General features: G+C 43.3%; 1 long non-coding RNA gene across 1 annotated transcript; it reads left to right on the top strand.

The window, feature by feature from the left end:
* The first annotated feature begins 9,456 nt into the window (after positions 1-9,456).
* On the top strand, positions 9,457-9,756 carry LOC115207694 (uncharacterized). Its single transcript, XR_003881039.1, has 2 exons — positions 9,457-9,544; positions 9,674-9,756. It is a non-coding gene; the product is annotated as an uncharacterized LOC115207694 (long non-coding RNA).
* Positions 9,757-11,173: the final 1,417 nt, after the last annotated feature.

Here is an 11,173-nt window from a genome sequence, read left to right as displayed (position 1 = left end):
ACCTATATTCACAAGATTATAAACACAGGCCTATGACATTACTTCATTAGAAGTGTAGCCTACATAAAACACCGTGCCATTAAGCACACATTTAAAAGTTAACCGTTCTATCGACCTACAGGCTGCTGGCCGAGCTGTTACTCTCTAAAATATACTATGCAAGGTGTTGGTATACGCAGGGGCCTGAGTATAACATTGTAGTGAATTCAAAGGTTACCATGACAGGGCCTGATGCACACAACTCCATGTCCCTTTGCAGTCTGACAACGCACCATGGCTGTTAGAATGTTATTGCCTTGGGGATAACTTGTGTTTGTGTGACCCCCCCCCCCCACACACACACAAACACACAACCCACCTGTCTCTACCTATGTACCTCATCCGAGTCAATGTGGTTCATCCTTCTGAAAATAATCTGTGGCACAACCTCTTCCAGGTCCTAATAGGCCTGGAAAAGATGTCCTTGTTACTAAAGCCAATTCTAAAGTATAGTTTTACCAGGTAATCTAACAGCAGACATTTCAACGTTGGCGGGTACAGCAGCAGGGAGCCAGGGAGACATGCGGTTAAAATATAACTGCGACTTTATTCTCAAAATGTGTACTTTATTCTCAAAATATTGCCACTTTATTCTCGAAATATTGCCACTTTTTTAAGTACTATCAATTGTTCTATCTGTGGTAGTGTCGTGCAACAACAAAAATATCCAACGAACACCCCCGTCGCTGTTTATTTTTTTCTTTTCACTTGGCCCTAGTACTCTTCCGTACTAGCAAGCTGTTTTTTTGCTGGATGTTAAATACAGCAGCCAGTAGAACTCACCCGTAGTTCGAAAGAAGCGCGGACGCGCGATGGCGGTAGGCTATAGTTGTTATTTATTAAGACCCAACCGTTCAATCTTCATGAAGAGAAGTGAAAGCCTTCTGCATCTAATTCTAGTCCTATATTATTCAAAGATGTCATTAGAATGATGAAGATAAAGACAATGAAATGTATTTCATTTAACCGTTGAAAGCGAGGAAGGAATGAGGCAACAATAGAGAGAGAAAGAGGAGGAAGGCTAATAACATTAGGGGAAATGTTATGAAAGGTATATATGCGTCAGCCTACTAATTATACAAATAGGCTCTATTATATTTCTAAATTAAATCTAATTCGCTAGCCTATACTTGTAACTTTGTAGGCGTCATGTGCTGCACCAGAATCACATGTTCTCTTCTGCTTTATCATGTTTTGAATGACGTGCATAATTCCAGACAATATGCTACAGTATATTACAATACAGTGATACAGTTCACACAAAAATATTTAAATATCTATAGCTAGCTACATTGATGGGCTGTTATGTTTTTCTGTCATGCCGTGCGTAATGTGCAGTAGCCTATATCATATACTGTAAGACTATTTTACATTACATAATAAACATCAACAACTACTGGCAAACAGGAATTATTCTAAACGTTCCCTTGTTTTCTGTGCTGTTTTTTCTCCCTTTCATCATTTCCTTTCCTCATATCCTAGTTCCTTGTCTTTATTTCCTTTGCCATCTCCCTTTCCTTTCCTCTTTTCTATTCTAGCTCCTGTACCTTTCCTTTCCTCTGTTCTATTCTAGCTCCTCTACCTTTCCTCCTGTTCTATTCTAGCTCCTGTACCTTTCCTTTCCTCCTGTTCTATTCTAGCTCCTGTACCTTTCCTTTCCTCCTGTTCTATTCTAGCTCCTCTACCTTTCCTTTCCTCCTGTTCTATTCTAGCTCCTCTACCTTTCCTTTCCTCTGTTCTATTCTAGCTCCTGTACCTTTCCTTTCCTCTGTTCTATTCTAGCTCCTCTACCTTTCCTTTCCTCTGTTCTATTTTAGCTCCTGTACCTTTCCTTTCCTCATGTTCTATTCTAGCTCCTGTACCTTTCCTTTCCTCCTGTTCTATTCTAGCTCCTCTACCTTTCCTTTCCTCTTTTCTATTCTAGCTCCTCTACCTTTCCTTTCCTCATGTTCTATTCTAGCTCCTCTACCTTTCCTTTCCTCCTGTTCTATTCTAGCTCCTCTACCTTTCCTTTCCTCTTTTCTATTCTAGCTCCTCTACCTTTCCTTTCCTCTTTTCTATTCTAGCTCCTCTACCTTTCCTTTCCTCCTGTTCTATTCTAGCTCCTCTACCTTTCCTTTCCTCCTGTTCTATTCTAGCTCCTGTACCTTTCCTTTCCTCCTGTTCTATTCTAGCTCCTTTCCTTTCCTCTTTTCTATTCTAGCTCCTCTCCCTTTCCTAGCTCCCTTTGCTTAGCCATTAGTGTTGTTGATCTTAATATCTATTGTATTGATATGTTGAACACTATTTGGTTCGGGATATTGTAAATTGCTATGATTTTTTTTTTTTTTAAATGTGTGATTGATGTATTCAAGGTGGCTGTCTGTATTATACATAAAATGTTCTATGTCAGTTGTTCTAAATTAAATTACACTTCAATTGTTGTGGCAATGGGGGCTTCATATAGTGGTCAATTAAAAGTGTGTTCGTCGTGTACACAGTTTAGCACATCAAAGTGCATTTGGAATTTTACACCAGTGTACACACTACTTATTTTCCCCACTGTAGTGATTTATTTATACATATATATATATATATATATTAAAACAATTATATAACATGTCATGGCCTAGCCTACTGCTTGTAAACAATACAAATTCCCCATTCCCTATTTTTATTTTGTGGCTTTAATAATTTGCTCAGGACACATATGTAGCCTGTTAATATTTGTTATGGTTTTCACATTCCAACCGTTGTTATGCTACTTTATTGATAAAGCAACACACACAGTATTTAAATACTTGGATGGCTCACAACTTCCTCCAGCTAAATCAAGAGACGACCGGGGTACTTATTATTGGAGCCAAAGCAAAGAGAGAGAATCTGGCCGCACATTTTAATTCACGAGCAATAAAGATAAAACACCAGGTAAAAAACCTAGGTGTCATTTTAGATTCCGAACTCAATTTCGATTACACATTAGGAATGTGACCAAATAGCTTTTTACCACCTTAGAAACGGCCGCACCTTGGCAATGTTCCTATCTCAGGCTGATACAGAGAGACTCAGCCATGCTTTTATTACAAGCAGGCTTGACTACTGTAATGCTCTCCTGTCTGGACTACCCAAGAAAGCCATTGGTCAACTGCAAAACATCCAGAATGCTGAAACACGGGTACTGACCAAGACCAGACAGAGAGCACACATTACACCGGTATTAACCCTTGTGTGGTGTTTATGTTTTTCACCCAATGTTCACGGGTCTGATGGACCCACAACATTATTGAGTTTTTAAAACAATACAGCCATAACAATTATATACAAATACTTAATACTTGACTTGACTTATATCAATTACAAGCAATATAGACAGCATAAATGGTTAATATTTGCCCTTTACCTCTGCTAGATCACATTTATCAATAAAAGCGCTATTCATTTTTTTTTATAAAATGTTATTTTTGTAAACAAAAATCAATTATAATCAAGACATGGGTGGAATAAGTCATGTTTATCTTGAAAAAATATAAATGAAACAAGGTTATCACTATTGATGTTTATTGCTTTGAAGTGAACAAATTAGAAGGACAAATGTAAAAACAGTATTTTATGGAAATTATAAATGAGCCCCATTGGACACAAATTAAGGCCGGTCTACAGACCACCTGAGGGACTGGAGTTTTACTGTATGTGTTGCAAATGTATTTCTTGCACTTGATGCATGTGTACTGTGTCGTCCTGTCCTTCTTGGGTCCACAAACATCGCAGTGCTTCTTCTTGTTGCTACCGGCTGCAATCTAGAATGATGAAAACACTTAGTTCAGGAATTTTACTATCATCTGACTCACATATATAGTTACAGCAGGCCAAGGTAGGAGAGTCAGACACACACACATGCATCAACATCACTCACATATATAGTTACAGCAGGCCAAGGTAGGAGAGTCAGACACACACACATGCATCAACATCACTCACACTTACTTCTGGTATTGGAGTTGTTGGTTCTGTGGGTCGGGCGGATGGGGCATCAGCATCCTCCTCCTGAATCCTCCTCATGATGGCTGTAGAAGCTGGGGTCCTTGGGATATGTTGCCTCCTCTGGATTTGAGGTCTTACCAATGACTTGCCCAGCTCCTCGAGAAAGAGCTGTCTCCTCTGGAGCTTCCCTCTGTTCCAATCTGGGTTCAACACCATCCAGATGACAACGACGTTGTACGCCGAGATGTCCAAGATGTTGAAGAATATCCCAAGTGGCCAGCGTAGGGTTCTTCTTTTGCAGCTGTAGCCAGTCACCAGCTTGTCTAAATTGTCCACCCTCCTGTTGTGGCATTATAATCCATTATGATTTCTGGTTTTTGATGTTCCTGGCCACAGATTCTCCCATCCGTATGCAGCGTACTCATGAGCACCACATTTTTGCCTTTCTTTGGCACATATGACACTAGGGACGTGTCGGCCGTGAACACAAACTTAGAGGAATTGATAGGCCTGTTCCATGTATTCAACAGCTGAGGTGGGAGCTCTGGCTTGTTTTTTCATACTGTTCCTACCATCGTCAGCTTCCTCTTGAGGAGCTCCTGTCCCAGCTTGTGCGAAGTAAAAAAGTTATTGCATGTGATGTTGTGGCCACAAAGTCCCTGTGTCACGTCCAGGACAACCTGCATCCCTTGGTTGTTCTCAGGGCTCCTCCATCTGGCTTCCCCGTATACACTTGCAAGTTCCACACATGTGATGAAGCAGCATCACAGGCAGCCCAGATCTTGATTCCATATTTTGCGGGTTTAGACGGTATGTACTGCCTGAAGGGGAAGCGGCCCCTAAATGGCATAAGCTGCTCGTCAACAGTAACGTTGGGCTCAGGGTTGTAAAACAGGGGAAGGCGGTCCATCCACTTGTCCCACACTGACCTGATGCAGCTAGCTTGTCTCTCTGCCGCCGAGCTGGTCTGGTGTCTCAGTTATCAAAATGGATAATCCTGGAAATAATGTGGAAGTTTTCCAGAGAAATTGTTGCACGGAAAAATTATCTGCCAGTTTCTGCATCCCACAGGGATCCTGTGGATTCCCCATCGGATCTGAAAACACCATCAAGGATAAGAACACCAAAGTATGCATGTAAATGAGTTTGGTCCATCTCCTTCCATCTCTCTCCAAAAACACACCTTCCCTCCAAATTAGTGCAGTCCAGAATGATTTTCTGGATGGTGTCTGGGATGAACAATTCAATAGAAGACTTTATGTCCTGCAGGCTGCTGAGCTGGTTGCTGATGGGTTGGTCCTGGTTATAGGCTGCTGATAAGGAGCCACACATGTAAAGATATTTATTTGTGTCCCTCCCCCAATTTGTGTGGGAAAATACTGCATTTTTTACAGTGTATCAAAATAATGTATTGTAATAACATTGTTCAGGTTCCCGCAAGACATTGTGTAGTTTCACACACTACAAAGGTTAAAGAGTGTGAGAAAAGCGGGAGACAGGCAGACAGACAGTCAGGTTGTTGGTGATATGTTGAAACAGCAGGCCCAGGAAGGAGGAGGACAGAGTGAAGACACACAACAAACCTTTTTGTTTCATTTTGACTTGTTTTCACGTGCAGTGAGGGAAAAAGTATTTGATCCCCTGCTGATTTTGTACGTTTGCCCATGACAAAGAAATGATCAGTCTATAATTTTAATGGTAGGTTTATTTCAACAGTGAGAGACAGAATAACAACAAAAAAATCCAGAAAAACACATGTCAAAAATGTTATAAGTTGATTTGCATTTTAATGAGGGAATTAAGTATTTGACCCCCTCTCAATCAGAAAGATTTCTGGCTCCCAGGTGTCTTTTATACAGGTAACGAGCTGAGATTAGGAGCATACTCTTAAAGGGAGTGCTCCTAATCTCAGCTTGTTACCTGTATAAAAGACACCTGTCCACAGAAGCAATCAATCAATCAGATTCCAAACTCTCCACCATGTCCAAGACCAAAGAGCTCTCCAAGGATGTCAGGGACAAGATTGTAGACCTACACAAGGCTGGAATGGGCTACAAGACCATCGCCAAGCAGCTTGGTGAGAAGGTGACAACAGTTGGTGCGATTATTCGCAAATGGAAGAAACACAAAAGAACTGCCAATCTCCCTCGGCCTGGGGCTCCATGCAAGATCTCACCTCGTGGAGTTGCAATGATCATGAGAACGGTGAGGAATCAGCCCAGATCTACACGGGAGGATCTTGTCAATGATCTCAAGGCAGCTGGGACCATAGTCACCAAGAAAACAATTGGTAACACACTACGCCGTGAAGGACTGAAATTCTGCAGCGCCCGCAAGGTCCCCCTGCTCAAGAAAGCACATATACATGCCGTCTGAAGTTTGCTAATGAACATCTGAATGATTCAGAGGACAACTGGGTGAAGATGTTGTGGTCAGATGAGACCAAAATGGAGCTCTTTGGCATCAACTCAACTCGCCGTGTTTGGAAGAGGAGAAATGCTGCCTATGACCCCAAGAACAACATCAAACATGGAGGTGGAAACATTATGCTTTGGGGGTGTTTTTCTGCTAAGGGGACAGGACAACTTCACCGCATCAAAGGGACGATGGACGGGGCCATGTACCGTCAAATCTTGGTTGAGCACCTCCTTCCCTCAGCCAGGGCATTGAAAATGGTTTCGTGGATGGGTATTCCAGCATGACAATGACCCAAAACACACGGCCAAGGCAACAAAGGAGGGGCTCAAGAAGAAGCACATTAAGGTCCTGGAGTGGCCTAGCCAGTCTCCAGACCTTAAACCCATAGAAAATCTGTGGAGGGAGCTGAAGGTTCGAGTTGCCAAACGTCAGCCTCGAAACCTTAATGACTTGGAGAAGATCTGCAAAGAGGAGTGGGACAAAATCCCTCCTGAGATGTGTGCAAACCTGGTGGCCAACTACAAGAAACGTCTGACCTCTGTGATTGCCAACAAGGGTTTTGCCACCAAGTACTAAGTCATGTTTTGCAGAGGGGTCAAATACTTATTTCCCTCATTAAAATGCAAATAATTTTATAACATTTTTGACATGTGTTTTTCAGGATTTTTTTGTTGTTATTCTGTCTCTCACTGTTCAAATAAATCTACCATTAAAATTATAGACTGATAATTTCTTTGTATGTGGGCAAACGTACAAAATCAGCAGGGGATCAAATACTTTTTTCCCTCACTGTACACACACACTTTTTCACACTTTTATTACCCACGGGTGGACACAAACACCACATATGTAATATAAATGTGTAGGGGGGTGCACAGTGTGCACTCAATGAAATGTGTTATTTTAGTCCGGGGGTCGGCAACCCGCGGCTCTAGAGCCGCATGCGGCTCTTTAGCGCCGCCCTAGTGGCTCCCTGGAGCTTTTTCAAAAATATGAAAATGGAAAAAGATGGTGTGAATATATATATTTTTTAAATATAATTTATTATCCAATGCTGTAAAAATGTGTATAATAAATATTTAATTTCAACATTTCTGTCAACGAAGATTTACGTCATAGCCTGCGACACACGTTTCTTTCAGCTCGGCGTAGTGCCAGACAAGTGGCTGTTGCAAACAAACCGGCGGGTGTGTCATGGGCCATGGATCCCAAAGGGAAAAAGAGAAAGATAGCTGAGGAGAACAGAGGATTACACAGTTCTTGGACCGAATCATTTGCTTTCATTGCCAATGCGGAAGGATTGCCTGCATGTTTGCTTTGTAATGAGAAGTTGTCAAATAACAAAAAGAGTAACGTGGAAAGACATTTCCAGGGGAGGCATGCTACATTTGCAGCCGAGTACCCAGTTGGGAGTGAGAGAAAAAGTGCGATTGCATTACTTCTGGAGAAATTAGAGGAGCGCAAAGATAGATTTAAGAAGTGGATTGCATCTCCAAACTCCACTACTGCTGCTAGTTTTGTTGCAACCCGGGAGATAATAAAGCGTGGAAAACCGTTCACAGATGATGACTACATGAAGGATTCATTCATTAAAATATCAGAGCACCTATTTTCAGACTTCAAAAACAAAACCGAGATAATACAGAAAATTAAAGACATGCCTCTCTCCGCAAAGACAGTGAAGGAAAGGGCCATTAAAATGGCAGGCAACATCACCAATCAGCAAATCAAGGACATTAATTCAGCTCCAGCATACTCAATTGCCTGTGATGAGTCGTGTGATGTGATCGATATTGAACAGGCAGCGCTGTTATGCAGGTATGTGAACTCTGATGGGCCGCAAGAAGAAATGATCGAATTAATACTACTGAAAGGCCAAACACGCGGGGAGGACATATGTGAGGCTGTGCTGAAGTGTTTAAATGACAATGGAATAAACCCCAACCACCTGATTTCAGTGGCTACAGATGGGGCACCCAGTATGAGAGGATCACAAAAGGGGTTTGTGACTTTACTACAGAAAGCGTTGGATCGAAATCTGCTTGCATTTCACTGCATCTTGCACCAAGAAGCACTGTGTGCACAAACATTCCCACCGGAGTGTATGGAGGGGATGAACCTTGTCATCGAGATGGTGAACAAGATAATTGCAAAAGCATTAAACCACCGTCAGTTCCGTGCATTGCTAGATGAAGTTGACAGCGAATATTCCGATCTCCTGCTACACAACAAAGTCCGATGGCTGTCCAGGGGTGAGGTTTTGCATCGCTTTGTTGCTTGTTTAGAACATGTGAAAACATTCCTGAAAAGCAAAAACCTGAACTACCCGCAACTGGAAGATACCGAGTGGCTGGAAAAACTGCACTTTATGGTGGATATGACAAGTCACCTAAACATGCTGAATAAAAATCTCCAGGGGCGGGGAAACACTGCACTGCAAATGCTGGAAGCTGTTTTGTCATTCGAGCGCAAGCTGACTGTATTCGCCAGAGATGTACACTTCCCCTCCCTGAGAGAGTTCAAAGAAGCCCATCACGATCACACACTCAACGGTGATTATTTACAAGGTGCGATCGTTGATATGCAAACTGCATTTGGGAGCAGATTTAGCGAGGTCCGAAAGTGTCATTTTTTCCTATCTTTCCCTGTCACACCCCTGTAGATTGACCCGTCCTTGTTGAACACATTCCCAGGAGTAAATCAAGCTGACCTTGAAATGGAAATGGCTGATATAGCTGACAAAGATTTATGGATGTCCAAATTCAAGTCTGACAGCCGAGCTTGAAGGCGTCACTCGCCAGAAAGCCCGGCTTGCCCAAAGCCACAAATGGAGCGAAATTGAAAGCCTCCCAACACCCGAGAAACTTGTGTTTGAAACATGGAATGCTCTTCCTGACAGTTATAGGAACATGAAGAAATATGCATTTGGAGTATTATCCATCTTTGGATCAACATACATACCTGTGCGAGCAGATATTCTCAAACATGAACTACATAAAATCCAAATACCGCACCCGCCTCACAGATGAGAGCTTGCAGTCCTGCGTGAAGATTAAAGTTACATCTTACATGCCCGATGTTGAGAAGCTGTCCAGTGATGTCCGAAAACAGAAGTCACATTAAACGGGTAAGAACACAATCCTGTCATAGGCACATATTTAGTAACAAAGTGGCTGTTTTTATAAAGTGATTTCTGATTTTTGTCAGTATATATTTGGAATGACACATAGGGATATTATTGTGTTTTGTTGCTCAGGTCCGAGGATGGCTGCATTGTATTGTGCGTGTCAAAAGAGAAGAGGGTGCTGCTGCATTTTACCCTTGCACATTTGCAGAAAACCTAAGAGAAGAGGATAATGCACAGAAATCGAACTTAAACTGTATTATTTTAATTTTATATACACTGCTCAAAAAAATAAAGGGAACACTTAAACAACACAATGTAACTCCAAGTCAATCACACTTCTGTGAAATCAAACTGTCCACTTAGGAAGCAACACTGATTGACAATAACTTTCACATGCTGTTGTGCAAATGGAATAGACAACAGGTGGAAATTATAGGCAATTAGCAAGACACCCCCAATTAAGGAGTGGTTCTGCAGGTGGGGACCACAGACCACTTCTCAGTTCCTATGCTTCCTGGCTGATGTTTTGGTCACTTTTGAATGCTGGCGGTGCTTTCACTCTAGTGGTAGCATGTGTGGAGTCTACAACCCACACAAGTGGCTCAGGTAGTGCAGCTCATCCAGGATGGCACATCAACGCGAGCTGTGGCAAGAAGGTTTGCTGTGTCTGTCAGCGTAGTGTCCAGAGCATGGAGGCGCTACCAGGAGACAGGCCAGTACATCAGGAGACGTGGAGGAGGCCGTAGGAGGGAAACAACCCAGCAGCAGGACCGCTACCTCCGCCTTTGTGCAAGGAGGAGCAGGAGAAGCACTGCCAGAGCCCTGCAAAATGACCTCCAGCAGGCCACAAATGTGCATGTGTCTGCTCAAACGGTCAGAAACAGACTCCATGAGGGTGGTATGAGGGCCTGACGTCCACAGGTGGGGGTTGTGCTTACAGCCCAACACCGTGCAGGACGTTTGGCATTTGCCAGAGAACACCAAGATTGGCAAATTCGCCACTGGCGCCCTGTGCTCTTCACAGATGACAGCAGGTTCACACGGAGCACGTGACAGAGTCTGGAGACGCCGTGGAGAACGTTCTGCTGCCTGCAACATCCTCCAGCATGACCGGTTTGGCGGTGGGTCAGTCATGGTGTGGGGTGGCATTTCTTTGGGGGGCCGCACAGCCCTCCATGTGCTCGCCAGAGGTAGCCTGACTGCCATTATTTACCGAGATGAGATCCTCAGACCCCTTGTGAGATCATATGCTGGTGCGTTTGGCCCTGGGTTCCTCCTAATGCAAGACAATGCTAGACCTCGTGGCTGGAGTGTGTCAGCAGTTCCTGCAAGAGGAAGGCATTGATGCTATGGACTGACCCGCCCATTCCCCAGACCTGAATCCAATTGAGCACATCTGGGATATCACGTCTCGCTCCATCCATCAACGCCACGTTGCACCACAGACTGTCCAGGAGTTGGCGGATGCTTTAGTCCAGGTCTGGGAGGAGATCCCTCAGGAGACCATCCGCCACCTCATCAGGAGCATGCCCAGGCGTTGTAGGGAGGTCATACAGGCATGTGGAGGCCACACACTACTGAGCCTCATTTTGACTTGTTTTAAGGACATTACATCAAAGTTGGATCAGC

The sequence above is a fragment of the Salmo trutta genome, chromosome 1 (genome assembly GCF_901001165.1).
Source record: "Salmo trutta chromosome 1, fSalTru1.1, whole genome shotgun sequence".
Taxonomy (NCBI): Eukaryota; Metazoa; Chordata; class Actinopteri; order Salmoniformes; family Salmonidae; genus Salmo; species Salmo trutta.
Note: the sequence above shows the minus strand (reverse complement) of the source record. Positions and strands in the feature narration are given on the sequence as shown.